The sequence below is a fragment of the Agelaius tricolor genome, unplaced genomic scaffold (genome assembly GCF_023055355.1).
Source record: "Agelaius tricolor isolate 1412-34295 unplaced genomic scaffold, bAgeTri1.0.p SCAF_5, whole genome shotgun sequence".
In the NCBI taxonomy this organism is placed as follows: domain Eukaryota; kingdom Metazoa; phylum Chordata; class Aves; order Passeriformes; family Icteridae; genus Agelaius; species Agelaius tricolor.
Genome location: NW_027269265.1, coordinates 42,585,147 through 42,606,296, shown reverse-complemented (window position 1 = coordinate 42,606,296; position 21,150 = coordinate 42,585,147).

The following is a 21,150-nucleotide window of genomic DNA, read 5'->3' as shown; positions in this document are numbered from 1 at the left end:
CTAGGGTTTGTTGGGGTTTTGTTTTGGTTTTGGGGTTTTTTTTTGGTTGGTTTCGGTTTTGGGTTTGTTTTCATTTGGTTGGTGTGGTTTAGTTTTTCAACAGTGATGAAAAGTTATGTTTCAAAACTCCCCTGGCTTCTTTGCCACGTATGTTAGCCTGACAAAACTGGTGAATGTAATGCCCAGCTCTCTCCTAATCTGCAGCCCCAGCAAGGTGAATGGCCGGAGTCCTGAGCTCATGCTTTATGCCGTGCCTAAGCACTGGGATTTGAACTACTCATATGGCGTAGCTTAGAATTAGGCAATCCAGACCTTAAAGGACTTTCACATATTCTGATGCAGAAATAAAAATTTGTAAGACCTACAAATAGTAAATGCTTTCAAGGTCATACCTTGCAAACCTCCCAGGGAATTCTGATGTTTGGTTGGATTTCTGTGGCAGTTGGAAAGCAAACTATGGAATCATCTTCAGTATAGAATGAACAGCCTGTCACCTCACAAAAGAGCATTGTTTAATGATAAAGCCTAAAAAACTATCTAAACCAAACACTTGTAAGTTTTTGTTAGCTATAAACCAATATCATGTGTTTTTTTGGTTTTTTTTTTGTTTAACCAGTCAGGTTTTTCAAATAGAGCAGGTTTTTCTAGCTATAGAGCATTGTATGGTCAGATGAAATCACAGATCTAGGAGAGGGAAACATTGAAAGCAAGAGGTTTGTCCAGAGAGAATAGAGACATTCCACACAGTATTGTAAGAGGTCGAAAACACGAACATAGGGAAATAAAGATTTTAAGGAGAGATAAATTGTTTTTGGGCAGAGTAAGAAAGGATGAAGAAAATAACAAAAATAAATGAGAGTTATTTCAGAATGGAGATAGGTAGATAATATTCAGAAAAAGCGTTACTAGTATTTTCCTATGAGCCCTGCAATCCATGAGATTTTATTATTTATGGAAATTCATAAAAAAAAAAATAATCAAATGGGACCACATACGGATGTTAAAAGCCAAGCTCCAACAGTCTTGTTTCCTTAAAATTTTGTGGAGACTTCCTTTAAGTCTTTGGACTCTCTGTATGAACTTTGGGAAATGTGGTGAAGCTGCCACTATCATCTGTTGACATTTAGAAAAAAATATTCTGTGTCAATTCTGGATTTGACAGCAACAGGCTAGAAACCTTAGCTATCTTAAGAAAGGCTAGATTTGACATTATTGATAATCCTCTTTGTATTAATAATAGATACTATTACTGCAGAATAAACAAACAGGAAATGGCTCATCTAGAAAAGACAAAGCTCTTCAAATACAAACATCTAATTTATTAGAAAAGGACAGAAAAATATCACCAATTACCATATGACATTTGTTTGAGTGAGGGGTGTGTGTGTTTCCTTGTGCCCATTTCATCTTCACTCTCATACAACAGGAGGTTTTAAAGTGTCACACCAATGGACATGTAGTATAGTGAAAAATAATATTATCAGTTGTGCATATAAAAGTTTCAAGACATAACAACCTTTTAAAAGAAAACAAAATAGTCTGGCTATTATAAAAAAAAAATAGTCGGGATATAATAGTCCCAGTTATTTTGTGACTTAATCCTCTTCTTCTGCCTAAAGAAGTTCCTGGGGTTTAGAGGATCCCAGAGTTTATTTAGCCAAACATCTTTGCTGAATGGTGACTCATTTCCCAGCGTATGCCACTCTTTCAGAAATTGCAGCAGCGCTGTCACCTTGATTTGGCACTCAGAGCCTTTAGCATTAAGGTAAAGGAAATAGTTTTCTAACTTTGCAACCTTTGGGGCAAGCAACTCTTTTCCAGGTACATCTCAGAAGATATTCAATGCAGTGAATCAGTTCTCCAGTATTATCTGCCATTTAATACTGTGCTCATTAAATCAGCTCTTCATCAGGAGAACAAGCAATCTAACTAAAAACAAGGAGACATAACCAGTTCTTAGAAATTAAAACCAGTAAAATCATCTCCATCTCTAGTTAACTTGAGGGCCAATGTAGTTATGGGAATTGATGAGCATAAACAAGCTACTGTTGCTGAAGAACTGGTTGCTTAAGTTTCAAAGATGGACAACATTTTGGAGTAAAAACCACACAGATGCATCTTCTTCATTGTGTTTAATTTCTTTAATTTGAAGTGCTATTTTATCTAAAAAGGATGACCTATCTTGCTGAAGTAGCTGAGAAAATACTTAGTGCTAGGCAGAAAGACCAGGAAGCAGCTGTGTGTTTAATTTTAATGTGTTAAAGTGTTTGAATAATGTGTTAAAGTGTTTGGGGAGTTTTTGTGTTGTCTTTTCTGATGTGAACAGTTGCAAGCATTCAAATTGCTCTGACACAAAGAAAGTAGAAACAAAAAATTATCTTGATAAATTTCAACTGATATAGGCAACTGCTAGAATCTTTCAGGGCCATACTGCTGCAAACATGCCAGGGAATTCTGATTAAAGGGTCTGTTGCTCTGTCCAGTATGAGAGTTATCCTTCCTTTCCCTTTCTCAAACATTAAGGGGAATGTCCAGTGTTCTGGCCTTCATAAGATAAGCAAAATATTTCTAGTATCATCACTGGCTTGGCTACCCTGGTCATGTTAACACTGTCCACTGCAGAGCTAGAGGCTCACAGTTTCTGTCTGACAGGTGGAAGGGCTTTGCCAACACTGGGGAAAAGGATAAAACTGCACAGTGAGTCTGAATGGGTTTCTATTTCATTTTAGGAATGCTGAAGAAGTTAAACTACATATTACAAACACAGCTTTCAAGAGCAAATTTTTGGAAGAGACTACTCCAATTTCACCTGCAGTGACTTTTCAATGTAAGAATACTGTTGCTGTTGGCAAGACAGCTGTATCAGTATTAACAATTTTGAGAGCCTTGCTAAGATGGTATTTTCAGCATGCAAAGTTAAGCAGCAGAGGTCAGAAAGCAACCAGCAGAAACAGAAAGCTACGTTGACTACCAGTGATGGTATTTTCTGAGCAGGAGAACCTGCATGGTAACTTGGTTATACAAGTTGACGTATACCTGCAATTTAAATGGCCTTTACTTCAGATCATGGAATGCAAGAGCACAGGGATGATGATTCATATAATGAATAAATTCTAGAAGTACCAAATGTTGCTTCCCTGTCATAGGTGCAGGATAAAATTAGTTGGTATTCTAAATTCAGCTAGTAGTGGAAAATACAATATTAAATGACTAGCAACTAGGCTGGCAGTGTGTAAAAAGGTGAAAAACCTGAATGATTAATGACAGTTGAACTGTCCTTTAACGTACTGAGTTTATTTTCAAGGTAGACTTAAAGTTTGGAGAGAAATTGTAGAAACACACTTGTGATTTTCTACTTCTTCCCTGTGGAGAGAAACTTTTCAATCTGGCACTTTTACATACTTTCATGTAAAAATCTTTCAAAGCTGCAGTCCTGAGACATTCCTAACTTTTTGACATTGATAAAAGGAAACACTTTCTAAATTATTTATCCATATGTCAGAAATATGCAGAAAAGTACAGAATTATCATTTCCCATAGAGAGTGTTTTATTCCAGTGATCAAAAAAAAAGAAGATAAACAAGAGTTTTTCCATCTCCTGGTACTGCAGTTAGTATATAGACAAAGAGATCACCTACAATGACTTTGCAATAGTTTTCATACATTAGATGTTAGGCATCAGTGACAGGATGCTGCTACCTCCTTGTCCAGGGACAATGGGACAAGGCATTTTTCTTTCATATTGTTTTCTACTTCTCTTTCTTTTCTTATAACATCAGATATTAACTGGATATTAAAAATTCCAGCTTAATTTCATGATGAGTAATATTTTTGAAAACTTAAGAGAAATGTGTTAAAGAGGACAAATGTGATTTTTTCCAAGTGCTGGTATTCAGCCTCTGGTGCTCTGAGCATAAAACTGCCTTTGAGACTCTCCCTTTTCTCTGTCTGCCTTCTTATTCTTATTCTTGCAAGCACACAATATGTTCTTCTCTGGCTAATCTACTTAAAGTGTTATCAAATTTATTCCACTTACTGTAGCTGTTTCTGCCTATTATTTGTAACATCAGAGATATATGACCAGTTTTCAATATAAGGAAGTCATCTTTATTAATTTTAAATAAGTCCTTAGCAATCCCTTCTGGATTCTTCTTCCCTTCAAGCTTTAATGAAAAGGAAAGGAACAGAGAGACATTGACATTACCCTGCTCACAGAAAGCTTAAGTTACAGAGTTGAGTGCAGATTAAGGTGGACTTTCCAGGTGGCTGAATGCATTCATCAGGACCCCAGGGACATTATCAGTCCCTGCAACATTTACCCCTGCCCCTTCCAGGGACAGAGCTGCATGTGCTACCCCAGCTCTGAGCCGCCACAGCTCAGTGAACAGCACACCTCTGTGATGAGCTGGCTGAGGGAGAGCTGTGGGGAGCCTTCTGGGGGCTGCTGCCCAGCCCCTCTCCTGCAGAGCAACATTTAGTCCACTCCTGAGCATCATGGTGGAATTTTTGTGCCTGGCTTTGTCTCTTGCACCTTACACTGAATCACAAAATTATAGAATGGCTTTGTTGGAAGAAACATTAGGGATCATCTGGTTGCCACCCCATTGCCATAGGCAGATACACCCTCTCCTAGACCAGGTTGCTCAAAGCCTGGACCAGAGAATGGTCAGGCATGACCTCAACACTCTCTTCAACTCTGACAGGAGGTTGGAGCCAGCCTCTTCTTCCAAGCAACCAGGAACAGGATGAGAAAATATAGTCTCAAGCTGCACCAAGAGAGATTTAGGCTGGATGTTAGGAGGAATTCACAGGAAGTTTGATTGGACATTACTATGGACTGCACAAAGAAGTGGTGGAATCACTGGAATTATCATCTTTAGAGGAGTTTAAGAGCAGACTGGGAACTCAGAGTCATGATCTAGTTGACAAGATGGTGCCTGAAGTTCTCAGAGGTCTTTTCCAACCTAATTAGTTCTGTGAGTCTGTGAAAGCCTTTTCCATGACTTGGATAATCAGATGTCCTGTTTCCCTCTGTAGAGGGCCCACGTTTTCCCTACCCTTTCTTTTACCACCAATGTACCAATAGAAGTTTTTTGTGTTGCCTTTGACATTCTTGGCCTGATTTAATTCTGTATCATCCAGACATAGAAGCCATTTCACCACGTCTCTGATGTCAATAAGATCACAGCCCTGTAGGCACAGGAATCTCTAACTCCTCCAATTCTTCTTGCTATGTGCATTTGCATAGAGGCATTTAAGCTGGATCCCAGAGAAGCTCACTTATTGGCTGGAGTGACTGGAATTCCTTGTTTCTTCTCTTCAGATATGTCCTGCTGACCTGCGATCCCTCTCCAGGCTCTGGTCATCACTTGCTGGCCCTGGCACCAAATTAGTAGGAGAGGGGTGCACCGAGGTTCCCCTCCTTCCCCTCCCCTGTCAACTGACCCTGGTAGCATCAGGGGCTTAGCCAAACCCAAGGGTATCTGCCTGCCTCTGGCCTCAGCACTCTGCTCCAGAAATGCATTTCTGTTTGGCTGCTCTTGGCAGCAACACCCAAGGCTGAGGCCAGAAAAGATGGCAAACAAATGGCAGCAGAGATGCTCGATGTGTAGAATTCCCTTTGGCAGGCAAAGTCCTCAGGCACTAGTTGTGAAACATCTATGTCTCTGCTCTTGATGGCAGGGCCTCTGGCCCGAGGTTTTGAATATGATTAGGAGGCTTGGGTTTGTTTTTTTTCTTTGTTTAATTATTTATTTATTTTCCCTACAGAAGCTGTATGAGGCTCTGAAATAGAAATATTTGGTGTTCACACTTATATAAATAATAGTATGCATTACTGCACATAAATGTTGTGCTGCAATTGGGTAATGGCTATTCTTTACTTATCTAGTGGTAATGAAAGGGCAATTTTTTTTCCACATTCTGATAAGGAGGAGCTGCCTAAATCCAGTGGCAAAAATAAGTAAAATGGGATTTACTGTTACCAGAGGCTACTTCTGAGTCACTGAGTTTAGGTTTTTTTCCTTATTTCTGTTTTTGCAATGTAATGGAGAACTACTGAAATGAGAGCAACACTGTTTCAAGGTCATTGTGAGAAGAGTAAACGTAATACTAACTTTGAATGTATATTGCACACATTTGAAATGGTAGGGATGACAAGCACTCAGAGCAGTCTCAGTTCGACAATTCACTTGACAGCACAAACCACAGGTTTGCTTTACTTCTGTGTAGTATTCTTATGGATTTTCTGATTTTGATTAGAGTAGCTAGACATGGTGGGTCACACCTTGAGCTGATATGAGTGCTTGAACTGGCTACTGTTTGAAGTAACATTTAATGGCTGACACCACCTGCTGGTTTAAGATCTAATCTGTGCACTTTTAGCTTTCAATGAAAAGGCCATTGATTATTTATTTTAGGAGGCTGAAGGAAGCCATGTTCAGCCTTGATTTTTGAAAAAATATCCAGCTTGGAAGACCAGTAATGAGCTAAACCTTCACTTAAGGTCAAATTTTAAAGTTTTCCAAAGCCTTTAATAACAGACCCATCATCACATGAAATTTTTTCAGGGCTTTGTGTTTAATTACTTCAAACTGGATTCACGTAATCTTCTGGCAAAAATATAACTCAAAAATCATTATAGCTGTCTGTGTCAAAAGAACTGCAAAAGAGTAGTGTCTCTGTGAATGAAGGGAAATATTCTGAAATACAATTCCTCTTGTACACCACAAAAATACCACCATTATTGTTATCAAAGCTCAGTGAATATAAGTTTATCAAAGACTTGAATATCTCTTGCAAAGCTCAGAAAAGTTGCTTTTAAAACATTTTTGACAAAAGTTTTCTGGAGATAAAAATATATATCTGTCTAAAACGATCTGTTTTGCACCTGTTTTGAATTCTGATTTTACTTATTCATTTGCTTGTTGGTCGCAAGGGCTTTTTAGTTTGTTTCTAAATAAATCTTAAAAAGAAGGTGCATTAAAATTTAAAATTTATAGAATCAACCTAGAGCTACAGAACTCGGAGCCTAAACCTAAGCTTGCTATGTCCCTATCATTTCTCAAAAAGCATTTTTAAATTTCAAATCATTATCTTAGTTGTAGAAATTTCTTTAGCTTACTGATGCTTGATAATATGTGGCAATGAGCTTTTTAGGGAGCTTTAAGAAAACAAAAATCACCTTTTAATCTTGAGCTAATTAACACATATGAAACACCTCCTCCAGACAGAACCTTGATAAAGATTGAGGTCACCAAACCTTTCTAGTTTTCTTGTGATAAAACTGAAAAGTATCACATTCAGATTGGATTTATTCCTCAGAATTACATGTTCACATTGAAATAAATATTTTATATTTGTTTGTGCAGATGTATTTTGCACACACTTGAGTGCTCGGAAGCACATATATATATACACATATTCAATACACCTTTGTTAGTGAAGACAAAACCATTTGTTTCTGAAATGGAGAAACAGTAGTGTAACCCACATCCACCTGCTCAGGTTATGTTTGGATTCTCATAATCACAGTTCTACAACAGCTTGAAATAATGAATGTGAAAAAGGTCATTAAAAAACTACCAAGTCTAAGTTTAAATATTGTGAAAAACAAGTTGAATTTAATTGCTACACACATTTCGTTTGAAACATTTCTTGCTAAATTTTACTTATTTTTTAGAAATCAGAGATAAAACAGTAACTCATAAACATAAAAATGCAATTAAAGTATCTGACAGAAGTATCAGATGTATGCAACTTATGATCAGTACAACTTGAGTGAATAGGAAAATATCACTGAATTTAAGTTAGTTTTGCACAGGAAATCAATATGGTACACAGGATATTAAATAATATTATTTTGTTTTTTTTTTTTTTTGTATTAGATACAGGCAACTAATTAATGAAAAAGATCCAGAAGGGGGACTGGAGAGAGAGGGGAGAACACTTTAGTTTTTTCAAACTAACATCTCAGCCTTTCTACAATCAAGTTTTTCCAAATTGTGAATATTAGATTTTCTTCACTTGGCTATAACCATACATTTGTCAGTTATTAATAGGAAACATAAACTCTGTAAACTTCAGTGAAGAAAGCTCATTACCTCCATCAGACAAGTATTATATTCAATGAAATAAATCCACCACTGGTAAAATTCAAATTTAATGAATTACATTAGAGATTAATTTTTCTTGCAGTTTCAAAAACTGTTAAACTGGATGAAGTTTTAATAGAAAGCTCTTTGTTGAATTGATATTTCCAACAAAACATGTAGTATGTTTTTGTGGTGGGTTGACCTTCAGTGGCTGCCACATGCCCACCAAGCCACTCCATTACTTCCCTCTCAGCAGGGCAGAGGAGAAGAAAATGAGATTAGAATGAACTCACAGGTCAAGATAAAGGCTGTTCATCACTTTTTATACTATGTATTTATGTAAAATTTATCTAGAGATGGATGAGATCTCTGTGTTTAGTGCTTGTATTTTCAACCAGTACTTCAAGACTTGGAAGTTAAACTCTCACCACTTCCTTTATCTTCTCCTGAGAAAAATTTACCATAAAATTTATCTGAGCTTGCAAATTTTCAGTCTTGTGAATTCTGAAGCTCACAACTGTTTTCTCTGCATTTTCTATGCTTTCCATTTTTAAATATGTGATTCATGCAAATTGTTCAGTCTAAGAAACTTCATATAAGAGTCTGTGAAAGTCTTGGGTTAAGTTAATATCAAACGCTTTTGGCAAAGTAAGCAAGAGTTTGTGGAGATATTGAAAAAGATGGATAGATTTTTATTGACTGTATTTTCAGTCCCTAAAAAGTAAAAATCTGTTGGGATAAAAGTTCTGCCTAAGACTAAAATGTGGAAGTAGGGGAAAAAAAAAAGACAGGTTTTTTATTTAATGTGACTTTTCTGTAGATCATGTAACATGTTAACACAAATAATGAAAATTAAATACAGAGAAACTGTGCAAATATAGTGAGGACTCCCTAACCAGACATAATGAAATTAATATTTCCTCTATGGCTTGGCAGAAGCTATCTTTTGACCTTTAAAGCACAGCAAAATTCTTACCTATTCTTTAAAGTACTTTTTTGAAGAAGCGGCTCATGTTTTGATGGTGGAAGGACTGTGAACTGGGTTTTTTTTCCCCCTTCCTCTACTGGAACAGAAGACAAAAGTATCAATTTTGCATTTTTATGTATAGTACACACTTTTTGAGCATAAGATGGTAGAAATGCAATAGATCTCAGAGCTCCTTTGGATATGTATTTTTAAGTCTACTTTGAGACAAAATCTAATTCACAGAATAAAACATTTAAATTGCCGCTGTTGCATTCACCAACTGTCAGCATTTATAAAGGTGCAAAGGACATATAAAAGGTTTTTATTCAGCTTTGGTTCTACATACTTTTTTATTCACATTGTATAACATTGTAAAAGTGAAAAAACACATAAAAAGAAACAATAGAAAAAAAAAGTGAAGAAAATATTTAGATAAATCGTTATTTTATTCCTCTAATCTAGAGTCAAACATTGGACCACACTTATGAGGCACTAGAATTTCTAATTAAATTACATGTTATCTATAAATGAAAAGGAGTCACCTGACATGGTTTTTAGGCACTTGAACAATGCTCTTAGTAATATGATAACTTTTACTCAACCTTGAGGTGGTCAGGCAGTTGAATTGGATGATAGTTGCAGGTTCCTTACAACTGAAATATTCAGTTTCTGTATTATTTGTTTCTATTATTCTATTTCTATATTATTTGTTTCAATTCAATTTGATGTGATTGAGTTCCACACTGTATCTTACCCTGTTATTTATACTGACTCTGATTTTTCAAGGAACAGTATCATTTACAGTGTTGCCTTTTTTGCCATTTTGGTTTTCTTTAACTTCTGTGGAAAGCATCCCATTCTGCATTTAACCATACAGAGATGTCTTCTTGCACATAGACCTCCTCTGTACTGACACAGCAGAATTGAAATCTTGGTTTGCTTTTGTTTCAGCAGAGCTATATATCTCAGAATGAGAATGCTAGAGACAGAAGCTAGTCTACATAAAGTACTATTCCAAAATCTTTTTCAGATAACTATCACAAATTTCAACCAGTGAGGTTTCCATTGATTCACTAAAAGACAATACTACAGCCTGTTAAAAGTCACCACAAGAAATTAAGGTTTTTATGTGCTTTTTAGATTACCTTCCAAAATTATATATGTGTGTACCTCAATCAAAAGACAATCTTCTCTAATGATAATCAGATGATTTTCTTTAGCTTCTTTATCAGAAGCCAAAATAGAGATATTAATTTTAACCACCAATTAATATGCTAACCATTTGTCAGGAAGACCTAATGACCTAATCATTGGACCATAATTCTTTAATTTATCACCTCATTCCCTGCAGCTGTTCCCTGCAGCCTGCTAGCAAGGCACACACAGGCTGCTGCCAAGGCCAGCTCTGGGTGGCAGTGGAAGGCCCTGGGGCCAGGCACCACAGAGTTCACAGGCAGAGGACAGTCCTCCAGATGTTTCTCTAGAATTTTTGAGATCTTTTGCATGTGTGCAGTAGAAGACTTCTTACTACCTTATATTTACACAGTGATTTGCAACGTTAGGATTTAAGAGCATTTCATATTTCCAAGGAACCCGCTAGACGGGACACTTTGTATGGCTGCATTTTACAGACTTAGAGTCAAAACAAAACCCAAGTGTCCTCTGATGACAGATCTGAATCCAAATTATGGATTACGTTTCCTAAGCTTCAATACCTTTTTCTGCTCTATTTTAGAGTTTATTCTGATGAGGTAATAACTATTTATGGTTCAAGTACAGAAAATTTGTGTTCCAGTTCATTTTACTGAAGTGATGTATGAAACCTAACTGGTTGTGGGCATTACTGGACTGACAAAACATACTCTAAAATATTAATATTCATTGAATGTAGATACTGGACACTTCAGTAATGTCCAAATTATTAAGCAAATAATTATTAAATAAATAATTATTAAGAATATATATACCATCAAAGATGGAAAAACAAAATTTAGGGGTTTTTTTACTATTGTTTTGCGGTTTAAAAAATCAAAAAATGAAAGAAATGTATGTCAATATCTATTAAACACAAAGTTGAAGACAAAGTTTGACATAAGATACTAAATTCCAAATTGTTGGAAGTCTTACAGTATAAATTTCTCAGTTCTGATACATTTTTTTTTCCTAAGCATTCACAACTGTCTATTTTCAGAAACATGATACTAGGCTAAAGGGATTGTGATAGCTGTTCCTTACATTCTTTGGCAGAATAAATCAGACTTAAAGAGAAAATTTAAAACATATCCAAAATGCAACCTTCCCCACAATTAGTTCTGCAAATTGATACAATAAATGAAAGCAATTGCTTAGTTTGAATCTACAGAAGAATGAAAGTAAACGTGGGATTTTTTTTAATTAATTCACCCTGAGATTTAATCAGTGTATTGGATTCAAAAAAATTTATTCATCAAACACACAAACACGAAGAAAAAAAGAAATAAAAAAGTGTATTCTGTCCTTATCATTCCTACATTTTAAAATAGTATGAATGCTAAATTGCAGAGTTGTTGCTTTCTGGTATACTTAATAGTCATATTTTACAAGTGAGAACATTGCAGAACAGACTCAGTCTCTTTCCATTTGATAGTGGTGGTAAGTGGTGATGGAGTGTGTTTATGTTCTTCCCCTGCATATTCAACCTTGCATCTTTGACAAGTGTGAGCATCCCACAGGGCACACAGTTCTTGCAGACCTGCTATGACTTTCCACATATCCTACAGCAGTCATACTCTAAATATTATGTAGGGCACTTACCAAGATTCAGAACTGAATGATATAGGGGAGGTTATGGGATAGCAGTTGAAGGGTATAGATTCTTGGGTACCTCTGAATGATAGTATTTACATGAACATCCTGTGGCACAGGAGGAACCTGCTCATTAAGTCCTGAATATTCCTGTAACTTAAGCTGTAGTTTTGCTCTCCATTCCTAGCAAACAATTGTCTTATTGTTGATATGGCATTTTGCTTATTTGCATTTTTTTTTTCAAATGCCCTTTAATATTTCCATGCATTCTCTGATTCACATGTAGGTACTATTCATTTTTTGAATTAGCAAACTACAGAGATTCAATTGCCAAAACCAAAGCCACATGAAATAAAAAAACGTGGTTATACCTTCAATGTTCAAGTCATATTTAGACATAATTGCAAAACAGATCATATCATCTCTATATCGGATCAATCAATCTCTATATTGGAAATCAAAAAATATTAAACTGAGCAAAATAACTTATCTCTTTCACTCTATCATCTGTATAGTGAAAGACTACTGTGAGAAAACTTAAATGAAATCAGGAAATGCCACCTGAATTTACCACTGATGATGATGTTTTACAAATCAATCTCCACTATTCAACTGCATAAGTTTTAGCAAGTCTAAATTATTTTCTTAAAAAATTCAGCTCTCCTGCCAAAGTAATTTGCATTGTATTGAAATTTTGCTCTTTTAGTGTATCTTCTAAGATTTATTCCATGGTTATTAAGACTGCAAATCTTATGACATTGTTGTTATCTTTTGCTATACTATAAGCATATGGTTTCATAAGGAGATAGAATTTTATCATTTTTTTCTTTTGGTTTTATGATTTGATGATTTGTCTTTCAAAAACCCTGCTAGAATTCCCTTATTCCTTTCCTCTAAATGTTTTGCTTTTCAGAATGTAAACTATAATCTACACTTTCCCTCTTTAAAAATGCAAAAACATCATTTTAATTCCTATAAACAAGATTGAATTTACACTTTGAAATGTAAACATCACAAGATCTTTCAAAAAATGTTGGTTAAAACCAGCTGAATAGTGTATTTCTGAACACCATTTCCTTTCACTAGCCAAGTACTTAAAAGTAAAGAGATGAAAGTAATATTTTGAAAATATTTGTTAATTATTTGGTTAACTTATTCCTGGAACAATTTAATGCTTAACTACAGTTACTTTTCTCTTTTTCTGTGTTCTTTGATTCCAAACTGGCATGAAACATGGGACTTGTCTTGCCTAGTTCCAAATGTCTTGAAGATTGTCTCAGTCTAAGCTAGAGCAGTATAAGCTGTCGTTATTGAGAGAAGTAGACGTTGTAGGCAGACAATTTGTCTAAGCTGTCCCAGATGCTCATCTTCAGTGAGATGAATCACTCCCTAAAGGTGTTTATTCCTCACCATTGACTAAAAAGGAAGACTAGATGACTAGTTTAGATGACAACTTTTACTCGTCTGATGTTGACTGAGGCAGATCCTACACAAAGTGCCCCAAAGCATTCTGGTTTATGATGCACTGGAGTATTACTGCTTAGAATACCAGATTTCCAACAAAAATAGTCAACATTTCCTGAGATGGACCAATATCCCCCTGCGTTCCATAAACTTGATTTTTAGAATTTAAAGCAACCAACCAAAAAAAAAAAAAAAAAAAAAAAAAAACCCAAATTTCTTATTAATGGCTTGGTGCAGAAATAGAATTTTGCCCAAGAGTTTGAATTCAGTACTCTTAAGCCATATTGTAGAGAAATAAGTTATGTAAATAGAAAAATTTCAAATATTATAAGAATACTGCCATATATTTTAAGAATACTGCAGTATTTATTGATGAGAGTCCCCTTTTGGGTCAAGGTTATGATAATAATGAATAGATCAAAACTGCCTTACTGATTTATTATTTGCCACCAACTTGCACTTAATCTTAGCTCTCAGTCACCTACAAATCACCTTTTTATACACAGCTTTTAAAGTTCACACCTTGTCTTTCTTCTGAAAGTGATGGGATATAATATACATCCATGGAAGTAAACATTAACCAAAAATTCATTATTTTTTGTCAGTGTTACAAGGCTTAAATATTTCTCCTATAAGTTCTTATAATTGCAGTAATATCCTCACTGACAATATCCAGTTCTGGCATGAGGCAATTTCAGGAAGGTTTACAAGGGTCTCTGGCAAAACACACACTTCAGAATATATCCAAGAAATGATGAAGACTGACAGAACTCACAGAGCTCTTGCAAAGGGCCACTGAACTTGAATTTCAAGCATTGTTAAAAAAAAATCAAAAGAAAACCAACCAAACAAATTTAAATACTACAGCAAAGGTCAAATGCAAACAAAAAACCCCAACCTCTTGACTGGTTGTTTTTATATTAATGGGATTCATATTAGCCTATGTTTACATTAATGTAACTTTTCAGGTTTCAACCACTACCTTCTATTAAGAATAAACTAAACCATGCACACTGGCTCATTTGACAGAATTATTTCTTTATTCCAGATTCCAGGCCAAATCAGCTTTATCTGGAGGTCCAGTAACAGACTGATACGGCACTAGTAATTTTAGATATTAATGAAAATCATGACCTTAAATTTATCTTAGCGTGTAGAAGACTAGTTCACATCAATTATTTGATTAATAACAATGTTAATTTTTTTCTCTTTGCAGAAATACCAAAGAATGAGCTAAGAAAAGTAAGTGTCCCCCAGAGCAGAGCAGGGGATTGTGGTCCCCAGGGAAGTTTCCTGAAATGGGGAGCTGCTGCAGAGGCACAGTCAGGACCTGACAGGACAGCACCCACCCCACTCCCATAAGAGATGGCTCTGGGGAACAAGGTGTGACAGCTTTCTTGGAAGGAGGATGAGGAGGATGCCTCTCTGAAGGTAAGATGTTGCTTTGTCTGACTGCAGAGGCTCAAACTGGGCTCAAGGCAGAAGAGTGGGCACCTGAGGCAACTGTCAGAAGAGGTGGCTAGGCCACTATCCATCCTGTTTGAGAAGTTGTGGAGTCCAGAAGTTCTTACTGACTGCAGTAGAGGAACTATTACCCCCATTTTTAAAAAGAGAAATAAGGAACACCTGAGGAAGGATATAGGCCAGTCAGCCTCACCTCGGTGCTTGTCAAAATCATGGAAACTATGCTAAGGCTCATGGCAAACAAAGTGATTGGTGGCAGTCAGCAAGGCTTCACTAAGGGCAAATCATGCCTGACAAATTTGGTGGTCATCTATGACAAGGTGACAGTAATACTGAATGAGGCAAGAAGGATTGACATCATCTACCTGGATTCATGCAGAGCATTTGACACTGCCCCACACGATATCCTTGCCTCTAACCTGGACAGATGTGGATCTGATAGGTGAACCACTCAGTAGGAAAAGAATTGCCTGGAAGGTTGCACTTAAAGAGTAGGGTCAATATCTCAGTGTCCAAGTGGAGATAAGTGACAAGTGGCATTCCTTAGGGATCAGCCCTGGGACTGATGCTGTTTAACATTGTCATTGACATGGACAGTGGGACTGACTGCATGCCCAGTGCATTTGCTGAACCAAGCTGTGTGGAGTGGTTGCTGGAAGGAAGAAATGGCATCCAGAGAGACCAAGATAGCCTTGAGAGTTGGGACCATGTGAACCTTTCTTGAAGTAATTAGAAGTTTTCCATGCCTTTTCAACTCTAGGTAATACTCTTGTGTCATTTTTACATTGGTGTTTCTGTTCTCTGGTCTGATAGGACTGAAATGAATAACCCATGATATGTTTTGTTTTTATCAACTCATCACCTTTCTCTGAAAAGAAAATAAGTGAAAATTACCTAAATTAAGTTATTATGAGCTGAAGGCCTTACATGAACTTCCAAAATGTTTAATAGTCACCAATTATTATCAAGGTTATTGATTTTATTGCTAGTAAAAAGGCATAGCACTTTGATATAATGATGGGAAACTGGATGTGTGCAGTATTAGAAGTTTAAAAATTATGTTCTTGTATGTGAACTGTACTCTTATTGCATACTTCAAATAATGAAGGGTACTAAGAACACTCAGAATGGCTCATTTGTTAACAAGCTTCTAAATAAGTTATAAACTCTGATGACTATTCCGTATAATGTCTCATTAAAGCATATTGTTACTTTGATTTGGTTAATTATCAAAAAATTAAATTTGTAATCCAAGTCCCTGGAGGCATTCCTATCTTTTTAGGTGCAGAAGGATAGAGGTTGCTATTATATTTTCCTCAGAACCTTGCAAACAGCAGTTCATCAGGGCTAACCTTTAAACTATATGATGAATTAGATTGCACCCATTGTCTTTTCAAAAGCAATATGAGCAGGTAATATTCTCTGTTATGTGACTGTAAAACCAAAAACAGGTCAGCATCTGCTCAACTGCTTTAATAACTACATTTGAAGCACTTGTTTAAGTTTAAAAATACATATCAGTACAACATACTAAGTCAAGTTTTACAAGTTCTGTTTTCACCCAAAGCAATAAGATGACTCATCTGTAGTCCTGCTGATGAAAAATGTGAAAGTTCCTCATAACCCACAAAGATTATAAAATACAGTCCAGAAGATCACCTTTTAAGCACTATTTCTGTCCTCTACAGCAAAATAACTTGAGCATTATTGAACACAATTCTGACATCTCACTTTCGGTGTCCCAGGGGAAAAAACATTCTGCAACAGAACCAAATTGATTTATTTTAGGCCTGTCATACTATATTTGGGGTGTGGTCTGTCAACATCCTGATCAATGTTTATCTGCAGTCATCAGGTAGAATATATCTCATGTTTGCACAGGAAGATTGCTGGCTTTGAGCATTGAGCACAGGGAGATAACAGCATGTATATACATGCATACATGTATGTAATATCACACACATATGTGTATGGTGCCACACAACATGTACTTAAGACACTCTGTGATGGTGCAGGTTCTTCTCCACACTTGTAGAGTCTTTAAAAGTCTATTAGCGCAGTGCTGAGGTGAATATATTCCAACATTTTTGCAGAATTGTAATGAAAGTCAGGGAACCAGCAAATGCTCTGCTTAAGATCCACCTCTGCCTTTCTGTACAGCTGCACTCAGGAGAGATCCTCTCCTCTGTGGTGGAAAGTGGACAAAATTTCACTTCCTCTGCATGAAGCTGCCCAAGGAGTCTTTATCTAGTTTCCATCAGGAAACACACTGTCTGTATGTGCAACCTTGAAAAGCAAAAATTTGGCTGCTTGATATTTAAAACTGAGTCACAGGAGAAGGAAAAGGTGGTCGTGCTTCACCACTGTGCTTTTTTAGGGATTCTAACAATTGGTCTAGTCTGTCACCCCAGCTCTTTTACCGTATATATGTTAAACCTCACTGATTAACAAGTTGCTAAAATCCTAAAATTTTGGGCTTGAGGTTCTCCCTTCAAGGGAACTTAACCCTCTAAAGGGGCCACTTGAACCCTCTCTTTCTAGTCACAGTGGAACACCTTCAAGAGCACAATCTAAAGCTTGTTTCAATAGGTACATTTCAGTCCTTCTCTTGAATAATCCCAGCTAATCAGATTCGGCTTTTTTTCGCCCAAGAATGAAACTCTGAATAAGCATGAGTGAAGTACAAAATCAGAAGAAGGTGTCCCAGATAACTGTATAAAGAGACATTTCTGTAGTGTATTATCCAGGAATAACAGAGGAAAAAAAGTCTGAATAAAACTACTGTCTATAGAACTGAAATTTCTCTAAGTTTTTAAAGATGCCTATGATGCTGAGCCCCATTATAATTGCACAAACTTTAAACATTCCTGCATTCAGTCAGTCAACTGTGAGGTAAGGGACTCTTGCTATCCTAAGTTGATAGACAAGGAAATTGAAACTTACATAGCCCTGTCAAAGAGGCTCAGATCTTGAGTTCGGCTTTTTACCATCTTCTAATTTTTTCTGATAAAGGAAAAAATCACTGGTGAAATGTTAGACATTCTGAAGAGTGACTGGCAAAGCATTTTTCCTAATGATTAATTTTTCCTTGCTGTGAGGGGAATGGGTCACTCTCAGTTATTCTAATGCTGGTATCCCTACATCTTCCAAAACAGATCTTTTTTTCTTCCAGAGCATAACTGCTCCTTGTAAAACTGACTCTTTTCCACTTACTAGTGAAACTCTATCAAATTCCCTTAGAAGTTTATATGTATATTTATTGTTGAAGAGCAATAATCTTCAGAATGACAGAAATCACATTGTTTCAATATGTGAGAAAAGGGGACAATCCTCTCATAGCCCTTGTCATTTCTGATAGATGATAGCACAAAGTATAAGATGCTGAAAGAGAGGATTACGCTATTGGCCTTTGTATCTCCTGCTGTCATCCCAAATTCCTCTGAGACCATCAGAGACATGATGTTTTGTATGGCTGACAATACAGGAACAGAAATATTCTGGATAATGGCAGCCAGATATGGAGACTTTAATTTTGCTACTTTAATAATTTGAGATAAAGTTCATAGCGATTAAAATACATTATTACTTGTAGACTACTCTTTCATAATGAAATTGGTGTCTATCCATTTCTTAATAGAAAAATATTAATCTTGTTTGAAAAAAAAAGTTACTACAATTGGCATTAAATAGCCCTTTTCAAAGTTGGAGTCACCATGGTAGAAAGACATGACAAAAATATTTGTTCCTGAAAGCAGGAAGAATTGAGGTATTTGAACATGTCCTTAGGATGCCTGGTATTGGTAATGCACCTTTACCAGAATGAAAGGAAGAATAGGAAGATCCACCATGCCATCTCAAACTGTGCTGTTCACAGACACAGACTCAATTCTCCTCTTTTGAAGTGTAATCAATTTTTGTTAATAGCTTGCAAATACAGTAAATACAGCTGCTAATGTGTTATTCTGTAGTCATTTGTTGCACCTGATTAGGGAGAGAAACGTAAAAGGTTAATTTTCTAATTGCATATTCCTCCTAGGTAAATTATGCATGTTAGCACACCCATTGACACTCTATAATGGGTACTTTTTATTGCAGAATGATTTTCTGTGAAACTGTGTATCTTCGTACGATTTATTTTTAGTAAGCAAGATGGAAGGAAAGAAAAAAGAATATCCATCCTATCAAAATTTCTTAACTCTGTCTGGAGAGCTTGCTGACAGGATATTAAAGCATTCCAAAAATATCTCTTCTCCCTTTCTTCGCACAGCTCATTTTTAATTTCCATAAAACTGTAATAAATTGAAGAGGAAGAATGAGACTGAGCTAAAAGACACACTAATGCTGGATGCCTCTCCGTAAAATTTTGAAAAGCAGCAACATCTGAAATGCATATTAAACAAGAATTTCCTCTGGATACAAAAGCATGTTCTCCATGACAGAGCTGCCTGAAATCACCAACTAAAAAATCTAATTGCCAGCCAGGTGCTGACCACACCTAATCTGAAAGCTGTCTTTCACACTCCTTGTGCTTTCTAAAGCAGGGTCAGTGCATTAAGATCAGTTGTCCCCAAAAGATGAAAAAAAAAATTGTTTTGTTAGGTTACCTGTTATAACTGTCAATTACAATCTCAAAAGGTGGAACAGAAAAGCAGTATGGACACAGGTGATCACTAATCAATTAGGATTTCAGTGTTTTTCAGTCTAAAAGCAGGTGGTTTATATTTGATAAATTTGTAATTTATTAAAGATAAAAATGAAACTGGAGAAAACAAACCTAAAAAGGGAGATAAGATGAGATAAAAAATTATGAGGATGTTTCTCTTTGTGTTTTTCCCAATCTCAGAATTAAAGTTGTTAAAACTAGAATTATGATAAAAGAGTAGAGCAAGGGAATGTTATGCTTTCATATAATTTGAGTCAAATTCAATCATAATAATACATCTCTCTCTCTCTCTATATATATATATATATATGTAAATATATATATGTATTTATCTGAGTGTATACTTATATTTCTGTCCAAAAATAATTTCCAATCCAAAATAGTTTCAATAAAAATTAAAATTTTATGATCCAAAGCTATGTTGTTCTAAAAACTTGCTAAATAAAGTCCAGAGGACTGAAAGTAATATAAAATTTTGAAGTGGCAGATTAGACAGAGGAAAAAGCTGGGAAAGAACTCTGAGTTAGTGGAGATCGTAGCCTTTTTTCATTCCCACTGACAAGAATCCATTTTTCATGCAGCACTAGCACGATAGCAGCTCTGTTCTCCTTTCCAGCCTCTAATATAAAGAGGGTTTATGGTCCTTTGCTACTATGTAACTTCAGTATCTCTTCAAACTTTAAGTTCTTCAACTATAAGTTGTGTCTGGTGTAGGCTATTTACTATATCTAGTCTTATGGAACTAAAGCAGGATAACCAAAGTGCTTAGTGTGTCTGAAATGTAGCTGCTACTAATGGTACAGAAAGCTCTACTGAAACTTAGTTGAGTTACACCGATAAAATATTTGGTGCTTCCATACTTTTAATATCAGGCTAAATCTCTGCTCTTTCTCTCCTTTCCCTTCTCCTCTTCAAAAAGGGATTCTGAAGAGTAAGCTCTGAAGTTTCATTTACTTTGTTTCTGCCATGTCAATTTACCATAACTTTAATACAGGAAGAAAACTATTTCTTTCCAACTTTTGATGTTTTATCTTATGAAAATCAGCCCGTATCCTTCTCTCTGCCTTCTGGTGCATAATTCTCAGATTAGTCAAACAGTGGAAAAAAGGTGGTGATTCCAAGCTGGCAATGCCTGATGAAGGTAAAAGGACAGAAGGACAGATCTCCTTAAGCTGTAGAAGATCAGCAGCTCAGGTAAGAAAGAAACCAAAGGGATTTTTCTTGGTTTTTGATTAAATTAAGGTTACATGAAATGCAAGTGTCAAAGCCTAAAACGGGGCTTAATAATAACAATTCTTAGGAACATTTTCAAAGGGTTATTGAAGGTTTCTACTCTACTCTACTCAGTTGTCTAAGTAACCCCAGTTGGGATGAGTAGTTTCTCATAAGTAAGTTTGGGTCTTTTCCAGTCTTTCATTGTATGAGAGTTCTCCTGCAAGTCCAACACATTTTGGATCAAGCTATCTCAGAAGAAAGTAGAGGTCATCTCCTTTTAGGTCTTGCCTTGATATTCACTATGCTGTTGGTAAAATGAGCCAACAGTATTTCCTACATATATATGTGTATATATATGTATGTATATGTGTATATGTGTGTATATATATATGTATATACACACACACATCTATGTAAGACAGAAAGTTTCTGGAAATGGGAACTGCATCAAAAGCTACATGAATTTATAGAATTATTAATTGAGTTAGTGAGACTGAAGT